Source organism: Nanorana parkeri, unplaced genomic scaffold (genome assembly GCF_000935625.1).
Source record: "Nanorana parkeri isolate BGI_ZX_2015 unplaced genomic scaffold, ASM93562v1 scaffold62, whole genome shotgun sequence".
NCBI lineage: Eukaryota > Metazoa > Chordata > Amphibia > Anura > Dicroglossidae > Nanorana > Nanorana parkeri.
The window spans coordinates 8,560-28,846 of NW_017306330.1; positions in this window are offsets into that span (position 1 = coordinate 8,560).

A 20,287-nucleotide genomic window follows, 5' to 3' on the forward strand; every position below is an offset into this window, starting at 1 on the left:
GTTTCGGAATAGATCATTGTATTTGAATGGCGATCTACTCCAAACAGATGCGGTCATTAACTCAAATGGGTGACAGCGGCCGCATCTAAAATCAGATATTTGGGATTCCTGGGGTTCGGGATAGAATGCGGAATAGAGATCACTGATTCTGGATGTCTGATCGATGCGCCCAGGGGCAGTGATCCTCTCATATCACATACGATTACATGCGGATTGCTGCTTACAGATGCGGCCGCTGTCACCCGGTCATTAACCTTTACAGGTGACAGCGGCCGCATCTAAATGGGAGATTTGGGATTCCTGGGTCATTAACCTGCGTTTCGGAATAGATCATTGTATTTGAATGCACGATAGATGCGTCCAGGGACGGCGATCTACTCCAAACAGATGCGGCCGCCGTCACCCGGTCATTAACTCGAATGGGTGACAGCGGCCGCATCCAAAATGGAGATTTGGGATTTCTGCCACCAGAATTCTGACTCGCACATTCGCGCATGGAGTGAATGACACCCTGGGAGACCTCTAGCAGTGGAAGACAAAGTATCACTCACAGGTCTTGCCCCTCTCCCAGTCCGGCAGCAGACTAATGAGCTCACCTCTCTGTCACTCTGCTCTCTCCTCCTATGAGTGTGCTCCCTGTTAGTATATAAGCACTGCAGCAGAACTGATTGTCTCCTCGTGCCGCTTCTTCCTTTCCCATGCTGAGCTTTGCTGTGCTGCATGAGGCTGATGGCAGGTCACACGCAGGAGCTAAACGATCACAGAGCTGCATCCGCGCGCGTCTTTTTCTATCCGGAGTTCCGCCGCAAGCCGGCGTTATAATGAGGGATCTCCCCGCTGGGTGATCGGTAGCCGAGCCAGCCGCATTCTCCGCCTCCATCCTGAACCCACTCACCGATCATCAGACACAGGCGGCTGTAAGCAGCTCCCCGCAGGGGTCCTCCGCCCCCACACAGACGCGGGGGGAAGGGAGGGGGGCATTACTCCGCAGCAACCGCCGACAGCCCAATGTGAGAACAGGTAGAGCTGCAATGAGAGGAGGAGGAGGAGGGGGACGGCGTGCCGTGCAGCGAATAAATGCAACGCAGATCCGCCGCTCTGCGTCAGCCCGCCCCAACGCTGATATATCCGCGCCCGCTGGATGCCGGAGGACTGAACCCCAAATAAATGACATTTCGATCGCTGAGGGTCTGCGAATCGTCAACATTCGCCAAAATAATCGCTTTCACCTTTATTTCAGCCACTTCCTGTCTATATGCAGCCACTTCCTGTCTATATGAAGCCACTTCCTGTCTCTATGCGCTCCGGCGGTGGCTGCATGACGCCCCCCCCCCTCAGCTGGTATCCCGATGGTGACAGCAGTGGACCGTCCCTGTGTAATGTACACGTTAAAGGGTCATCGGTAGAAGCCGTCCAACAGGGTGACAACGCGGCAGCTGAATTCGGAGACGGGGACGGGGCGTTGTCACCCGATAGCAGGAAGTGGCTGGACAAGGCAGGGTCACCGGGGATTATTTTGACGGTTTCAGGAGTTTTGGAAATGACAATGAAGCTTGTGAGAGATTTAGGGGATTGGGAATACATCTTCTTTGAATTCTCTGTGGTTCTGGGGAGTCCGATGAAGAGATCTCTGACCCTGAAACTGAAGATGAATCTGCTGATATTCTGCTCTCCCCCTCCCCCCATCAACATGCTAAAGATACCATATTAGTGCCATCACTGGGTCTCTGTGCTTCTCTATGCAATCATAGATCACGGCTGGTGGGAGGGGCCAGCACAGTGCTGTACACGGCTTCCTGAAAACGTCACAGCACCCGGCCTCAGTACTGCTCTCCACATACCTGATGTGAGCAGTGGGCCGGCTCTTGGGAGGAGTCATGCAAATATAAAAATGCCTTGATGGGCGGGTGTCAGTCCGGAGGAGTGGGCGTCCCTAGGCCGGCCGTATTTGCATGGCCACGCCCACATATCATCATTGTAAGAGCTGAAATCCAATGAATGAAAGGGGTGGGGCTGGAAAAAAGAGGCGGGCTCTATCTGACTTGCGGCAGCTTCTAAAGCACAAGCGTTTGAGCTTTTTTCACACGAACTCAATGGGGGTGTGCAGCAGATGCAGCGCACGAACGCGCACGAGCACACGCAAACGTGACGCACGTGCTGGTGAGAATGCGGGGGTTAGACGCGTCTTCCTGCGTTAGGTCGGCGAGCTCCGCTACAAATCCCTATTTTGTAACAAATAAGAGGATCACCCGTCAGGACTACAACTCCCAGCGTGCCCTGGCACATGTAGCACCGGGTGAGCCACAAAGAGCCAATGTCGCCAAAGGCAAAAGGCGCGCCCGTGACGTACTTCACTATTTCTGATCGGAGAGAAAAAGGAAGTTTTCAGGTGTTTCCACTTTAAATCCTTAAAGGTGACACTTCATATACATAACAAACCTGCATTACATCAGGAGGAAGCATTTCCTCAGTCTCCCCTCCCCCAGTGATCAGTCTGCTGCAGGCAGGAGGGAGCATTTCCTCAGTCTCCCCTCCCCCAGCGATCAGTCTGCTGCAGGCAGGAGGGAGCATTTCCTCAGTCTCCCCTCCCCCAGCGATCAGTCTGCTGCAGGCAGGAGGGAGCATTTCCTCAGTCTCCCCTCCCCCAGCGATCAGTCTGCTGCAGGCAGGAGGGAGCATTTCCTCAGTCTCCCCTCCCCCAGCGATCAGTCTGCTGCAGGCAGGAGGGAGCATTTCCTCAGTCTCCCCTCCCCCAGCGATCAGTCTGCTGCAGGCAGGAGGGAGCATTTCCTCAGTCTCCCCTCCCCCAGCGATCAGTCTGCTGCAGGCAGGAGGAAGCATTTCCTCAGTCTCCCCTCCCCCAGTGATCAGATACAAGATTATTACTTTGTATCCAGTCACAAGGTGAGAGGCTGCAGCAAGGGGCTGATCTGTGTCAGACATTTGTGAACACGGCCAGGAACTGCACACACTCCGGGATTTACGTCATCTCAGTCCGGGAATTAGATGGTGACCCCGGATGATGCCCGTATAGAGATGGTGCCGTGCTTCTGGAGTAAAAAGACAGATGATGACACTGTCAGGGGGAGTCCTGTGATCTCTGTGAGAGGTGTTACTAACCGGACCGAAGTAGTTCCTCCAGCTGCCAAGTTGTCACCTCCCCCTCTCCACATTTGCCCCTCCCCTTTCTATAGAGTCTTGTCTACACACCAAAGGACGGCCATATTGTACCTCTTAAAGGGATCTGAACCCTAACAAAGAACTTTTTTGCTCCCTTACAAATGACACAATAAATACTCGCTGATCCTGCCAGAAATCTTCCTGTGCTGCACCTTACCGGTCACATCCTTCCCAGTTATGTCTGAGGACTACAGAACACCTCCCCTATGTTATGGAGATGAGAATGTGGGGAGGGTTATGTAGTTTGGCCTTAGGGTGACAACGCTGGATAAATACATTACAGTGTGTGGGCGTTGTCACCCTTGGGAAGGAAGTGTGTTACTGGCAGGACCACCCGGCGAAGGGAAAGGAAAACGCATGTGAGGATTGCTAATATATTCCTGTTCATAGATACAGCGGGGGTGTTGCAGTGCGCTGCTAAGAATGGCGCATGCAGCATTTTTTGGCAGCCCATTGCGACATATACGTAAGTGCGTCTGATGGTCAGCGTGCTACACTGCAACGCACATCCATCACAAAGAGCATTGGGGTGTCATTCACAACGCATGCAGGGCTCATTCACACGGCGCGCAGTGACCCGATCCTGGGAGGTGCCGCGTGTAGTTGCTGCAGCCGCCTGTAGCTTCCTATGGGAGGACGCAGCTGCATGCGGTGACACGTAGACATCCTCACAGGTCTGAGCGGCCGCAGTTGGATGCACATTGTCTGCACGGGCGCCCGCCACACGCATGTTCAGGTCTGTGTGCATCCCCCTATAGGAAGCCTCAGACGGCTGCACGTAATGACAGCACGTGTCCCTCCCAGGAGCAGGTCCTTACACGGGCGTGCGTGCTGTACGGGTGCGAGTCCGTGTGACTGAGCCCTACATGCGTTGGTGGGATGCAGTGTCATTCATTGTGAATAGCACAACGACGCACCTTCTCATGGACATGCATTACAACGCAGTGTAATGACCATCAGACACACTTGCAACCGGTGGGCATGCCGTACAGATGCAAGCTTGTGTGGATGGGCCCTGAATGCGTTGGTGGGATGCAGTGCCATTCAGTGTGAACGGCCCCCCAATATACCTTCTGATGGACATGCGTTACAGCGCAGCGCGATGACCATCAGGCGCACTTACAATGGCTGCGCATGCCGTACAGATGCATGTCTGTGTGAATGAGCTTTCAGTGTGAATCGCACCCCAATGTACCTTCTCATGGACGTGTGTGTTGCAACGCAGCACAATGACCATCAGACGCACTTACATTGCAATGCGTGTGTACGCCGCACAGATGCGCGCCCGTGTGAATGAGACTTCCACGTGCAGTGCCGCAGCGCCATTTTGGGAACTGACCCTTGAAGTGTGCGGCCCGCCTAGGACAGGGGTGCGCAGACCCCGCTAGTATTTAAAGGGGCCGTCATCAACCAAAAAACGCATTTCCCAGTAACAAAAAGATGCTCCGCCCCATAATCAATGATCCTCATCAGAAATGTGTTTGCCTCATCATGATCAGATATTACAATATCTCTTTCTACGTGTTCTGGATCTGAAACATGTTATGGGGGCCCCCATTTAGGGCCCCTTGTTGGATCACTAACTCCGGATCCGGCCAGCTCGTTATTCCGGCACATCGCAATGTCACAGCGAACACGCCGGGCTGCCACGGCGCTGCGATACTCCGGCTGGCCGGCAGGTGGCGCCGTAGAGCTACAATCCCATTGTGCGGCGCTGCGCTGATACTCGGAGCTCTGTGCGCTGCGGCCGGTATAATCTGCATACAGACATGGCCGGCTCCTGAGGTCAGCTCACATTACTGGAGAGGCCATGAAAGGCATCTAAAGCATCTCTGCATGCTCACCCGGGGACGCCGCCATGCATTTTCACCAAAACGCATATGCTCTGTCTGACTTGCTGCAGCTTCTAATGCACATTGTGAGAAGCTCCCAGTGTGCAGTGAAATCAGAGAAAGCCATTCCAGTCCAGGAGAGGAGCCGGTACAACTGTGCACCACTGAAGGGGAGGACGGAATTCAGATAGAAGACTGAAGGGGAGGACGGAGGTCAGATAGAAGACTGAAGGGGAGGACGGAGGGCAGATAGAAGACTGAAGGGGAGGACGGAGGGCAGATAGAAGACTGAAGGGGAGGACGGAGGGCAGATAGAAGACTGAAGGGGAGGACGGAGGGCAGATAGAAGACTGAAGGGGAGGACGGAGGGCAGATAGAAGACTGAAGGGGAGGACGGAGGGCAGATAGAAGACTGAAGGGGAGGACGGAGGGCAGATAGAAGACTGAAGGGGAGGACGGAGGGCAGATAGAAGACTGAAGGGGAGGACGGAGGGCAGATAGAAGACTGAAGGGGAGGACGGAGGGCAGATAGAAGACTGAAGGGGAGGACGGAGGGCAGATAGAAGACTGAAGGGGAGGACGGAGGGCAGATAGAAGACTGAAGGGGAGGACGGAGGGCAGATAGAAGACTGAAGGGGAGGACGGAGGGCAGATAGAAGACTGAAGGGGAGGACGGAGGGCAGATAGAAGACTGAAGGGGAGGACGGAGGGCAGATAGAAGACTGAAGGGGAGGACGGAGGGCAGATAGAAGACTGAAGGGGAGGACGGAGGGCAGATAGAAGACTGAAGGGGAGGACGGAGGGCAGATAGAAGACTGAAGGGGAGGACGGAGGGCAGATAGAAGACTGAAGGGGAGGACGGAGGGCAGATAGAAGACTGAAGGGGAGGACGGAGGGCAGATAGAAGACTGAAGGGGAGGACGGAGGGCAGATAGAAGACTGAAGGGGAGGACGGAGGGCAGATAGAAGACTGAAGGGGAGGACGGAGGGCAGATAGAAGACTGAAGGGGAGGACGGAGGGCAGATAGAAGACTGAAGGGGAGGACGGAGGGCAGATAGAAGACTGAAGGGGAGGACGGAGGGCAGATAGAAGACTGAAGGGGAGGACGGAGGGCAGATAGAAGACTGAAGGGGAGGACGGAGGGCAGATAGAAGACTGAAGGGGAGGACGGAGGGCAGATAGAAGACTGAAGGGGAGGACGGAGGGCAGATAGAAGACTGAAGGGGAGGACGGAGGGCAGATAGAAGACTGAAGGGGAGGACGGAGGGCAGATAGAAGACTGAAGGGGAGGACGGAGGGCAGATAGAAGACTGAAGGGGAGGACGGAGGGCAGATAGAAGACTGAAGGGGAGGACGGAGGGCAGATAGAAGACTGAAGGGGAGGACGGAGGGCAGATAGAAGACTGAAGGGGAGGACGGAGGGCAGATAGAAGACTGAAGGGGAGGACGGAGGGCAGATAGAAGACTGAAGGGGAGGACGGAGGGCAGATAGAAGACTGAAGGGGAGGACGGAGGGCAGATAGAAGACTGAAGGGGAGGACGGAGGGCAGATAGAAGACTGAAGGGGAGGACGGAGGGCAGATAGAAGACTGAAGGGGAGGACGGAGGGCAGATAGAAGACTGAAGGGGAGGACGGAGGGCAGATAGAAGACTGAAGGGGAGGACGGAGGGCAGATAGAAGACTGAAGGGGAGGACGGAGGGCAGATAGAAGACTGAAGGGGAGGACGGAGGGCAGATAGAAGACTGAAGGGGAGGACGGAGGGCAGATAGAAGACTGAAGGGGAGGACGGAGGGCAGATAGAAGACTGAAGGGGAGGACGGAGGGCAGATAGAAGACTGAAGGGGAGGACGGAGGGCAGATAGAAGACTGAAGGGGAGGACGGAGGGCAGATAGAAGACTGAAGGGGAGGACGGAGGGCAGATAGAAGACTGAAGGGGAGGACGGAGGGCAGATAGAAGACTGAAGGGGAGGACGGAGGGCAGATAGAAGACTGAAGGGGAGGACGGAGGTCAGATAGAAGACTGAAGGGGAGGACGGAGGTCAGATAGAAGACAGAAGGGGAGGACGGAGGTCAGATAGAAGACTGAAGGGGAGGACGGAGGTCAGATAGAAGACTGAAGGGAAGGACGGAGGTCACATATAAGACTGAAGGGGAGGACGGAGGTCAGATAGAAGACTGAAGGGAAGGACGGAGGTCAGATATAAGACTGAAGGGGAGGACGGAGGTCAGATAGAAGACTAGAGAGAAGGACGGAGGTCAGATAGAATACTGAAGGGAAGGACGGAGGTCAGATTGAGCAGCTGAAGGCCTGAGTCCCGATTCACTTGGCTAAGGATGTGGGACCAATGCCCCTGGAGCAGTGACAACCCTGTACGCATTCACATCCCTGGAGCTTACCATCTAATGTCCCCTCCACACCCATAGACAAAGGTGAAGGTTTATATATCTTCCTGCCACTAGATGGCGCTGAGGAGCATAGGAATTTCCTATCTAGTGGCGCGAACGGCATTCACTCAGCATATATCTGGGCAAATGATCTTTTTGAATCGGTCAGCCACTTAACCTGCCGGTATGTATTGGTGTGCGTGAGGAGACTGGAGCTCTCCCCATAACGTCTCATTAATCCGGTCTACTCGCTCATTGGGAAGCGGTGACATCACAGCGAAGTCATTCCACCTGCCGATTATTTCGGGACTAGTGACACGCAATTGGTGAGTCATCGAGAACTGTTTTTTAATGCTCATCCTATGCAAAGCGGGGTGTGACCTCCAAGGGTGATTATCATCTATAATGTCGCTCTTAACCCTTCAGGAGCCGCCGGATTCCTCCCATGGGTGACACGTGTGTGTGTGTGGGCGGAGACATTCGGGCCGCCCATTATTGACTCATTATTTTTATACACCTACAAAGAACGTAGCAATGTACCTGCGTCCTGAAACATGTCACCCAACTCTGTCATTGTCATCCTCACCCCGTGACTGGCGGCTCCTCGTTCATTTTATGGCCGGCTGTTCTGAAAGGCGTTAATGTCAGGCTGACACGACGCTGTTGCGTTGCGGTAACGCGTGGCAAAGTGCATGCTGTACCCTGCGTTGGCCCAATGCAAATTAAAGCCGAAAGAAGCGCAGGGGTTAAACGCTCGTTAAGTCTGGGGGGGCGTTTCAGACAGTCATGTGATCCTCGCACCCCTGCCGAACTGCATAGCCTGGTGCTGGGGCTGGCAACCTCCCCGTGTCCCATGAGGCATTGCAAGGCTCTGACAGACACAAGCATGATGGGAGTTGTAATATTGGGATTTTGTGGGGTACAATGAACCCCTCCGCCATTCCAGGTCACCTCCATAATACTTGGGGTACAATGAACCCCTCCGCCATTCCAAGGCACCTCCATAATCCTTGGGGTACAATGAACCCCTCCGCCATTCCAGGACACCTCCATAATACTTGGGGTACAATGTACCCCTCCGCCATTCCAGGGCACCTCCATAATACTTGGGGTACAATGAACCCCTCCACCATTCCAGGACACCTCCATAATACTTGGGGTACAATGAACCCCTCCGCCATTCCAGGACACCTCCATAATCCTTGGGGTACAATGAACCCCTCTGCCATTCCAGGACACCTCTATAATACTTGGGGTACAATGAACCACTCCACCATTCCAGGACACCTCCACAATACTTGGGGTACAATGAACCCCTCCGCCAGTCCAGGGCACCCCCATAATACTTGGGGTACAATGAACCCCTCCGCCATTCCAGGGCCCCTCCATAATACTTGGGGGTACAATGACCCCCTCCGCCATTCCAGGGCCCCTCCATAATACTTGGGGGTACAATGACCCCCTCCGCCATTCCAGGGCCCCTCCATAATACTTGGGGGTACAATGACCCCCTCCGCCATTCCAGGGCCCCTCCATAATACTTGGGGGTACAATGACCCCCTCCGCCATTCCAGGGCCCCTCCATAATACTTGGGGGTACAATGACCCCCTCCGCCATTCCAGGGCCCCTCCATAATACTTGGGGGTACAATGACCCCCTCCGCCATTCCAGGGCCCCTCCATAATACTTGGGGGTACAATGACCCCCTCCGCCATTCCAGGGCCCCTCCATAATACTTGGGGGTACAATGACCCCCTCCGCCATTCCAGGGCCCCTCCATAATACTTGGGGGTACAATGACCCCCTCCGCCATTCCAGGGCCCCTCCATAATACTTGGGGGTACAATGACCCCCTCCGCCATTCCAGGGCCCCTCCATAATACTTGGGGGTACAATGACCCCCTCCGCCATTCCAGGGCCCCTCCATAATACTTGGGGGTACAATGACCCCCTCCGCCATTCCAGGGCCCCTCCATAATACTTGGGGGTACAATGACCCCCTCCGCCATTCCAGGACACCTCCATAATACTTGGGGTACAATGAACCCCATGAGGTATTGCAAGACTGACAGCCACAGGGATGGCTCCCAAAGGCAGAGGCATGATGGAATTTATAGTGTCTGCATAGTCTAGCGCAGAGGCAACCTCAACCCTCCAGCTGTTGTGGGACTACAAGTCCCATGAAGCATTGCAAGAGTCTGAGGCATAATGAGACTTGTAGTTTCAGCACAGCTGGAGTGCTGACGTTGCCTGTCCCTGGGCTAGTGAATGACCGTCATTATATATATTAGATTGTCACCTTGCCCATTCAGGGAATAGTAGCCGTGTCTCTGGAAAGCCCCCCAACCCCCGATACTGACATTGCCAGCGCCCCCCTTGGCTCTGCTGCATCTGGTATTGGGGGGGTCATGTGACCTCCTCCCCCTTAATGTCCGACACCAGCCATCTCTATGGATCCTATTGTGAGCTGCGGCAGAGGGAAGAGCGGCAGGGTGGGACACCGAAAGGTCAAGGTGACACTGTCCCTTTAAACCGCCCTCATGAGGTCATCACTCAGTTCTCTCCTCCCGTAAGCAAATCCCCAGAGCCCGAAACAAGTTAGACTGACATCACTCTGCAGTATCAGCCGATTGCCGCTCTGTGCTGGCTTGTCCCTTTGTGTGTGTGTGGGGAGCTGATACGACGCCAGATGTCAGGTACTTATAATAGCGTATCAGTCATTGGATACATTGTTACTTAACCCGGGTTCATCTTGACAGGTTCTCTTTATAGAATCACAGGAGAAGGGCCGAGGCAAACATGAAAAGCGGGACTATCAGCCGATCTGATCTCCTTCCCAGTGTAGCAGCTCAGCGCCAGATAAAGAGGAAGATGTGATTCTCAGTGATGATTGGTTGGATGGATTATCAGGATGGGAGAGAGGAGCGGTAATGTTAGCGTACACATGGCGCGGAGGGGGTGCCTTAGGGCCAGGGTGCCTTAGAGCTAGAATGCCTTAGGGCCAGGGTGCCTTAGGGCCGGGCTGCCATAGAGATGGGGTGCCTTTGGGGCAGGGTGCCTTAGAGCTGGGGTGCCTTTGGGGCGGGGTGCCTTAGGGCCGGGGTGCCTTTGGGGCGGGGTGCCTTAGGGCCAGGGTGCCTTAGAGCTGGGGTGCCTTAGGGCCAGGGTGCCTTAGAGTTGGGGTGCCTTAGGGCCGGGGTGCCTTAGGGCCAGAGTGCCTTAGGGCCGGGGTGCCTTAGAGGTGGGATGGGGTGCCTTAGAGATGGTGTGCCTTAGGGCCGGTGTGCCTTAGAGATGGGGTGCCTTAGAGCCAGGGTGCCTTAGAGATGGGGTGCCTTAGGGCCGGGGTGCCTTAGGGCCAGGGTGCCTTAGAGTTGGGGTGCCTTAGGGCCGGGCTGCCATAGAGATGGGGTGCCTTAGGGCCAGAGTGCCTTAGAGTTGGGATGCCTTAGGGCCAGGGTGCCTTAGGGCCAGGCTGCCATAGAGATGGGGTACCTTAGGGCCGGGGTGCCTTAGGGCCAGAGTGCCTTAGAGTTGGGATGCCTTAGGGCCGGGCTGCCATAGAGATGGGGTGCCTTAGGGCCAGGGTGCCTTAGGGCCGGGTGCCTTCGAGATGGGGTGCCTTAGGGCCAGAGTGCCTTAGAGTTGGGATGCCTTAGGGCCGGGCTGCCATAGAGATGGGGTGCCTTTGGGGCAGGGTGCCTTAGGGCCAGGGTGCCTTAGAGTTGGGGTGCCATAGAGATGGGGTGCCTTTGGGGCAGGGTGCCTTAGGGCCAGGGTGCCTTAGAGTTGGGGTGCCATAGAGATGGGGTGCCTTTGGGGCAGGGTGCCTTAGGGCCAGGGTGCCTTAGAGTTGGGGTGCCATAGAGATGGGGTGCCTTTGGGGCAGGGTGCCTTAGGGCCAGGGTGCCTTAGAGTTGGGGTGCCATAGAGATGGGGTGCCTTTGGGGCAGGGTGCCTTAGGGCCAGGGTGCCTTAGAGTTGGGGTGCCATAGAGATGGGGTGCCTTTGGGGCAGGGTGCCTTAGGGCCAGGGTGCCTTAGAGTTGGGGTGCCATAGAGATGGGGTGCCTTTGGGGCAGGGTGCCTTAGGGCCAGGGTGCCTTAGAGTTGGGGTGCCATAGAGATGGGGTGCCTTTGGGGCAGGGTGCCTTAGGGCCAGGGTGCCTTAGGGGCAGGGTGCCTTAGAGCTGGGGTGCCTTAGGGCCAGGGTGCCTTAGAGTTGGGGTGCCATAGGGCCGGGCTGCCATAGAGATGGGCTGCCATAGAGATGGGGTGCCTTTGGGGCAGGGTGCCTTAGAGATGGGGTGCCTTAGGGCCAGGGTACCTTAGAGTTGGGGTGCCATAGAGATGGGGTGCCTTAGAGATGGGGTGCCTTAGGGCCGGGCTGCCATAGAGATGGGGTGCCTTAGGGCCGGGCTGCCTTAGAGATGGGGTGCCTTAGGGCCGGGCTGCCATAGAGATGGGGTGCCTTTGGGGCGGGGTGCCTTAGGGCCGGGGTGCCTTAGAGATGGGGTGCCTTAGGGCCATGGTGCACGGGCATTTCGGTTGTGCTGCTGATGTGGGAGTGTGGAGCATCAGGATCATATGGAGCCGGCCTTAGGGGAGCAGCAGCTGACCTCCGGCCTCCCCTTCAGTCTTGCACAGTTGTACCGGCTCTTCTCCTGGACTGAAACGGCTTCCTCTGATGTCGCTGCACACTGCGAGCTTCTCACCATGTGCATTAGAAGCTGCAGCAAGTCCTGGCTGGAGGACACCCATCATCATCTAGCCCTCTCCTCCCCAGCCTGACTGCCCCTGGCCCCGCCCCTTTCATTCATTGGATCTCAGTTCTTTCAATCACGACAGCTCAGCGTCACCTGTGGGCGTGACCTAGGCCGGCATGCATGCTGAAGCGTATTTCCCCATTCTGACATCAGCCGTCGAGGCATTTTGATATTTGCAAAACTCCAGCCCACTGCTTGCATCAGGGCTGAGGGCTCTAGAGAGGAGTACTGAGGCAGGATGCCGTGATGTTTTCAGGAAGCTATGAACAGCACCCTGCCGGTTCCTCCCACCAGCCGCGATCTGCCTGCACTGTGAAGCACAGAGACGCAGTGATGACGTCACCGGGTGTAAATGGAAATAGAAAGGAGGGGAGAGGGGAGGAGCCAGGAAAGGCATAATATTACAGATTAAACTTAAAGTTTTATTGTTGCCATTTCCATAAATCACTTAGCGCATTGTAAATACATTGTATGCTATTCTGCTGCAATTCAAGTGCACACGGCACGCGCAGGGTTAAACACGTCTCAGAGGAAGGATCCGGCATTCTCAGAAGCACGTCTTTCGGTTCTCGGCACGATGTCTGCGGGGTCCTAAAACCGGCCATACACGGGGCAACTTCCATGACTTCCCACCGACCGGGAGTCGCAGGAATGATCGATTGTCTGATAACAACAATCTGCTACCCGTGGCTCTGATTCATTACCGGAATCCGGTGGATTGAACCGGGCCAGCGCAGCTTCAATACAGGATGTTGGAAGATCGATTGAAACCAGAAAAAACACAAAACCCGCCCCCCCAAAAAACATTGAAAGCGAGTGGATTGGTTACGCCGACTCTCTGCAGTCAATCAAAGACACGTTTTTGCGTTCCATCACTGAGGGGTTCCTATTCCGGCTCGATGGAAAGTCCTGCTGGTGATGGGAGAACTGGTCCGGGTTTGATTCGCTTGGACAGCTAGAAGTTCGGTGAACGTGCAAGAGAAACGAACCCAGGGCCCCCTGTATCCTAGCAACCAAGGATGCTGAGCGACGCACACACCGTCAATGGTTGCTAGGACGCTAGCGGCTGGGCTGCATAGAATCATTGGTTGCTAGGACACAGATGGGAGCACCATAACAATCAATGATGCTCTGGGGGACACCGGTATCATTGGTTGCTAAGAAGCTGGTGGTCCCGGAGCTTCTTGGCAACCAAAGCTGGTGGCTATGTAGTATCATTGGTTGCCAGGACACATATGGCAGCACCATAACAATCAATGATGCTTTGGGGACACCGGTATCATTGGTTGCTAAGAAGCTGGTGGTCCCGGAGCTTCTTGGCAACCAAAGCTGGTGGCTATGTAGTATCATTGGTTGCCAGGACACATATGGCAGCACCATAACAATCAATGATGCTTTGGGGACACCGGTATCATTGGTTGCTAAGAAGCTGGTGGTCCCGGAGCTTCTTGGCAACCAAAGCTGGTGGCTATGTAGTATCATTGGTTGCTTGGACACAGATACCAGCACCATAACAACTAATGATGGTCTGGGGACACCGGTATCATTGGTTGCAAGGAAGCTAGTAGCCCTACAGTGTCACGGGTTATTATAGTGTGCCTTGTGGGAAATCTGGCCTTGGTTTGGGGGGCCGTGCAGGGTCCCCTTCATCAGGCTTAACATGACAACGTTTTTTGTTGTTTTTGTCATGTTAGGCCACTGGTGTGCTGGTGACAATTCTGATGTACATTGTGACGTGTGGCGCCATCCGCAGCCGCTTCAGCACCCACCTTTCAGCACAAGGGGTATTCGGTAAGGAGTGGCGGCAGTTATTATGCCCCCTGGCAACCAATGATGCTATGTGGCCCAACCACCAGTCAACCAATGCTCTGGGTTCAGTTTGCTCAAACATTTGCCAAACCCAGCTAGAAACAAAGGTTGGGCGAACGTCCATCGAACAGAACCCAGGACCACCTATACATATGGTATTGGCTGAAAATATTATCATGGTTGCTAGGACACTAGTGATGCAGTTGAGCCTCCATCCTTGTTTGTTGCTAAGATGCTGGGGGCCCCATACTGTTATTGGTTGTTATGGTGTGTCCACCTTTGTCCTAGCAACCAATGAAGCTGTGCAACTCAGCCGCCAGTCAGCCAATTATATTGTTCAGCACACCCACCAGTCAACCAATGACACCATGCTACTCAGCCACCAGTCATCCAATGACGCCATGCTACTCAGCCACCAGTCATCCAATGACACCATGCTACTCAGCCACCAGTCATCCAATGACGCCATGCTACTCAGCCACTAGTCATCTTATGACGCCATGCTGCTCAGCCACCAGTCATCCAATGACGCCATGCTACTCAGCCACTAGTCATCTTATGACGCCATGCTGCTCAGCCACCAGTCATCCAATGACGCTGTGCAAGGTTATTGAAAACAAAAACAAAAAAACCTACAGCCCAGACGGAGGAGTGACGGGCATTGGACCCAATCAGCAAACAGCGCGTTTTCATGTTGATCTCATGGTTGACCCAGAATTTATACCCAGGGCTGGATTTACTCTCTCAATGCGTCCCCCTGCATGCAGGCTGCATACAAGGGATCTCAGCGACATCGCCGGGATCACTGGTACAAAACAAGCGGCAGCTTCCCCCGCTGTACATTTAGCTCTGCTTGCCCATAGCCGGGCTAAATGTAGAAAACAGCTACCCGCCAGGCACCCGGAACTGCATGTCCCAGGCATCAGGAGATAGGAATTCCACACCCCTGCTGCCCCCCTACTCCCTGCTGCCACTTTACCCCCTGCTGCCCCTCTACCCCCTGCTGCCCCTCTACTCCCTGCTGCCCCTCTACTCCCTGCTGCCCCGAGGCTGGGCCTTGGTTGGCCTTGTGGGAAATCCGTCCCTGTTTATACCTACTTACTACCCTCAGCTATATAATGACCCGGATAATGGAGAACCTTCATGTACCAGATCAATGTTATAAGGCCGGCTTCACACCTATGCTCTTCCATCCTCATGTCTTCTTCTCATGTCGTTTTCAAGCATCTGCAGGCGTTTTCATCGTGCGTTCCCTGAGCGATCTGCTCCGGCAGGGAGTGATAAGACGAATGCGGCTGCAGCGTGATCCGCGCACTGAGCTGTCGAGCTCCACTAGGGATGCAAAGTTGCCATAGCACTGCCACAATGAACGGCGGATACAATGCTGCTGTGCAGGAAGCCAGAGCCAGGAAACCATCGCGATCGCAGATCCTCCTGTAATCAATATCACGATCGGTTCTCTGACACATGCGCAGATATTCCATTGATCAATCAGAAGCCATCGACAAAACACCGCCAGGTCCGATTTGGCCGAGTGGGATCAACGAAAGGCTCTAAATGGATCAATGGAGGGTCCAGGTCTTGGTTTCTGATTCTTCAATTCGATCAATTAGGTCTCATCGATCGATTGATCATATTGATCCATATGTGGCCGCCTTACTGGAGATTGTACAATCAGATTGTATGGTGCACTGTGCTCTCCATAGCGATGCCGCTGCGGCTGCGTTGCCCACCGGGGCGGGATTGCGTGGATACCGCCACCGTTTGGCCCTGGGGGGCATCTTTAACTAAGCGGCCCTTTTACATGCACCCGGAGTGTGCCATGGGGCCCCTATTGATTGGATGGGCATGACGGGAGGCGGGTGTTCCTGGAGCACATAGATTATTGTGACGCAACCTTCCTTTATGGCTCTCGGCGTTCAGTCACATGACACCTCCGTCGCGAAGGAAATATGTGCCGGAAGACTTCCCTCTGCCCGGAGCTGTGATCACGGGGTCCGGATAGGGAGCAGATGGCTGTATTATGCCCAGAATGTGTCACTGAGTGCGGGCCCCGCTCTGACCCGTGTCTGAATGGTGGAGTAACCTAATATAGGGCCCCCGTCCCAACATATCTCATCATTACTGAAATATACCCCCTCCCCCACCACACGGTCACAGGAAGAGCGAGTATGGGGGCAAATGGAAGGGAGACGTCACATGGAAAGTGGGGGGAAATGTTAGGGATGCGGTTACATAGGAGGGTCAGTGTTGGGGTTACAGGGAGGGTTAGGATTACAGAGGAGGGTTAGTGTTAGGGTTACAGGGAGGGTCAGTGTTAGGGTTACAGAGGAGGGTTAGGGTTACAGAGGAGGGTTAGGGTTACAGAGGAGGATTAGGGTTAGGGTTACAGAGGAGGGTTAGTGTTAGGATTACAGAGGAGGATTAGTGTTAGGGTTACATAGGAGGATTAGTGTTAGGGTTACAGAGGAGGGTTAGTGTTAGGGTTACAGAGGAGGGTTAGTGTTACAGGGAGTGTTGGGGTAACAGAGGAGGGTTAGTGTTAGGGCTACAGTGGAGGGTTAGTGTTAGGGTTACAGGGAGTGTTGGGGTTACAGGGAGGGTCAGTGTTGGGGTTACAGGGAGGGTTAGTGTTAGGGTTACAGAGGAGGGTTAGTGTTAAGGTGTCAGAGAAGGGTTAGGGTTAGGATTACAGAGGAGGATTAGTGTTAGGGTTACAGAGGAGGATTAGTGTTACGGTTACAAGGAGTGTTAGGGTTACAGAGGAGGGTTAGTGTTAAGGTGTCAGAGAAGGGTTAGGGTTAGGATTACAGAGGAGGATTAGTGTTAGGGTTACAGAGGAGGATTAGTGTTACGGTTACAAGGAGTGTTAGGGTTACAGAGGAGGGTTAGTGTTAAGGTGTCAGAGAAGGGTTAGGGTTAGGATTACAGAGGAGGATTAGTGTTAGGGTTACAGAGGAGGATTAGTGTTACGGTTACAAGGAGTGTTAGGGTTACAGAGGAGGGTTAGTGTTAAGGTGTCAGAGAAGGGTTAGGGTTAGGATTACAGAGGAGGATTAGTGTTAGGGTTACAGAGGAGGATTAGTGTTACGGTTACAAGGAGTGTTAGGGTTACAGAGGAGGGTTAGTGTTAAGGTGTCAGAGAAGGGTTAGGGTTAGGATTACAGAGGAGGATTAGTGTTAGGGTTACAGAGGAGGATTAGTGTTACGGTTACAAGGAGTGTTAGGGTTACAGAGGAGGGTTAGTGTTAAGGTGTCAGAGAAGGGTTAGGGTTAGGATTACAGAGGAGGATTAGTGTTAGGGTTACAGAGGAGGATTAGTGTTACGGTTACAAGGAGTGTTAGGGTTACAGAGGAGGGTTAGTGTTAAGGTGTCAGAGAAGGGTTAGGGTTAGGATTACAGAGGAGGATTAGTGTTAGGGTTACAGAGGAGGATTAGTGTTACGGTTACAAGGAGTGTTAGGGTTACAGAGGAGGGTTAGTGTTAAGGTGTCAGAGAAGGGTTAGGGTTAGGATTACAGAGGAGGATTAGTGTTAGGGTTACAGAGGAGGATTAGTGTTACGGTTACAAGGAGTGTTAGGGTTACAGAGGAGGGTTAGTGTTAAGGTGTCAGAGAAGGGTTAGGGTTAGGATTACAGAGGAGGATTAGTGTTAGGGTTACAGAGGAGGATTAGTGTTACGGTTACAAGGAGTGTTAGGGTTACAGAGGAGGGTTAGTGTTAAGGTGTCAGAGAAGGGTTAGGGTTAGGATTACAGAGGAGGATTAGTGTTAGGGTTACAGAGGAGGATTAGTGTTACGGTTACAAGGAGTGTTAGGGTTACAGAGGAGGGTTAGTGTTAAGGTGTCAGAGAAGGGTTAGGGTTAGGATTACAGAGGAGGATTAGTGTTAGGGTTACAGAGGAGGGTTAGTGTTAAGGTGTCAGAGAAGGGTTAGTGTTAGGATTACAGAGGAGGATTAGTGTTAGGGTTACAGAGGAGGATTAGTGTTACGGTTACAAGGAGTGTTAGGGTTACAGAGGAGGGTTAGTGTTAGGGTTACAGTTACAGAGGAGGGTTAGTGTTAGGGTTACATAGAAGGGTCAGTGTTAGGGTTACAGAGGAGGGTTAGTGTTAGGATTACAGAGGAGGGTTAGTGTTAGGGTTACATAGGAGGGTCAGTGTTAGGGTTACAGTGGAGGATTAGTGTTAGGGTTACAGAGGAGGGTTAGTGTTAGGGTTACAGAGGAGGATTAGTGTTAGGGTTACAGGGAGGGTTAGTGTTACAGAGGAGGATTAGTGTTGGGGTTACAGAGGAGGGTTAGTGTTGGGGTTACATAGGAGGGTCAGTGTTGGGGTTACAGAGGAGTGTAAGTGTTAGGGTTACAGGGAGGGTTAGTGTTGGGGTTACAGGGAGGGTTAGTGTTAGGGTTACAGAGGGTTAGTGTTATAAGGATGGTGTAAGGGGTAACAGTGATTATGGTGTAAGGGGTAACAGCGATTATGGTGGTAGGGGTAACAGCGATTATGGTGTAAGGGGTAACAGCGATTATGGTGTAAGGGGTAACAGTGATTATGGTGGAAGGGGTAACAGTGATTATGGTGGAAGGGGTAACAGTGATTATGGTGGAAGGGGTAACAGTGATTATGGTGGAAGGGGTAACAGTGATTATGGTGGAAGGGGTAACAGTGATTATGGTGGAAGGGGTAACAGTGATTATGGTGGAAGGGGTAACAGTGATTATGGTGGAAGGGGTAACAGTGATTATGGTGGAAGGGGTAACAGTGATTATGGTGGAAGGGGTAACAGTGATTATGGTGGAAGGGGTAACAGTGATTATGGTGGAAGGGGTAACAGTGATTATGGTGGAAGGGGTAACAGTGATTATGGTGGAAGGGGTAACAGTGATTATGGTGGAAGGGGTAACAGTGATTATGGTGGAAGGGGTAACAGTGATTATGGTGGAAGGGGTAACAGTGATTATGGTGGAAGGGGTAACAGTGATTATGGTGGAAGGGGTAACAGTGATTATGGTGGAAGGGGTAACAGTGATTATGGTGGAAGGGGTAACAGTGATTATGGTGGAAGGGGTAACAGTGATTATGGTGGAAGGGGTAACAGTGATTATGGTGGAAGGGGTAACAGTGATTATGGTGGAAGGGGTAACAGTGATTATGGTGGAAGGGGTAACAGTGATTATGGTGGAAGGGGTAACAGTGATTATGGTGGAAGGGGTAACAGTGATTATGGTGGAAGGGGTAACAGTGATTATGGTGGAAGGGGTAACAGTGATTATGGTGGAAGGGGTAACAGTGATTATGGTGGAAGGGGTAACAGTGATTATGGTGGAAGGGGTAACAGTGATTATGGTGGAAGGGGTAACAGTGATTATGGTGGAAGGGGTAACAGTGATTATGGTGGAAGGGGTAACAGTGATTATGGTGGAAGGGGTAACAGTGATTATGGTGGAAGGGGTAACAGTGATTATGGTGGAAGGGGTAACAGTGATTATGGTGGAAGGGGTAACAGTGATTATGGTGGAAGGGGTAACAGTGATTATGGTGGAAGGGGTAACAGTGATTATGGTGGAAGGGGTAACAGTGATTATGGTGGAAGGGGTAACAGTGATTATGGTGGAAGGGGTAACAGTGATTATGGTGGAAGGGGTAACAGTGATTATGGTGGAAGGGGGAACAGTGATTATGGTGTAAGGGGTAACAGTGATTATGGTGTAAGGGTAGGGGGCACCATGCACACAATGCACTGACACCCCAGGGCCAGAACCGTGTTTTCTAGACCTCTGTCTTAGTTATATATCAGGTATATTGTTTCCTAAACTCCGATCTGCTTCCTCTCCCCGTCATACCCATCGACACGATGAGCCAAATGCAGCATCAACGCATGCAAACTGCCCCCCACATACACCCGCAGCACCCCCGCCCGGCTTTCATCGTGAGCGCAAAGCACCCTGTCAGCGCTCATGTGTACATCGCCTGATGCGCGACTTTCACCGATTCGCAGAGCGCTCCGTAGACCGCTGCTGGCTGAGCTGGATACAAACAAGCAGCGTAATAATCTCCAGCCGAAGCCAGCGAGCGGCGTGTGCTCCGCCGAGCCGAGGAACGGGAGAGTTTGGAAAGAGGTAAGCAGCTGGGGACGGGCAATTTTCGAAGGATTTAGGACTATTTGTGTCCCTCTTTCTGTGCCGATACGTATGTTGCTGTATCGCGGTCTGCTCCCAGTTCCATGTCTGCGCTTGCAAGCAGCAGATTAAATGAGGGATTGTTATGTCACGCAGAAGGGAGGGCGCTGACAATGGAGAGTCTGTCCAC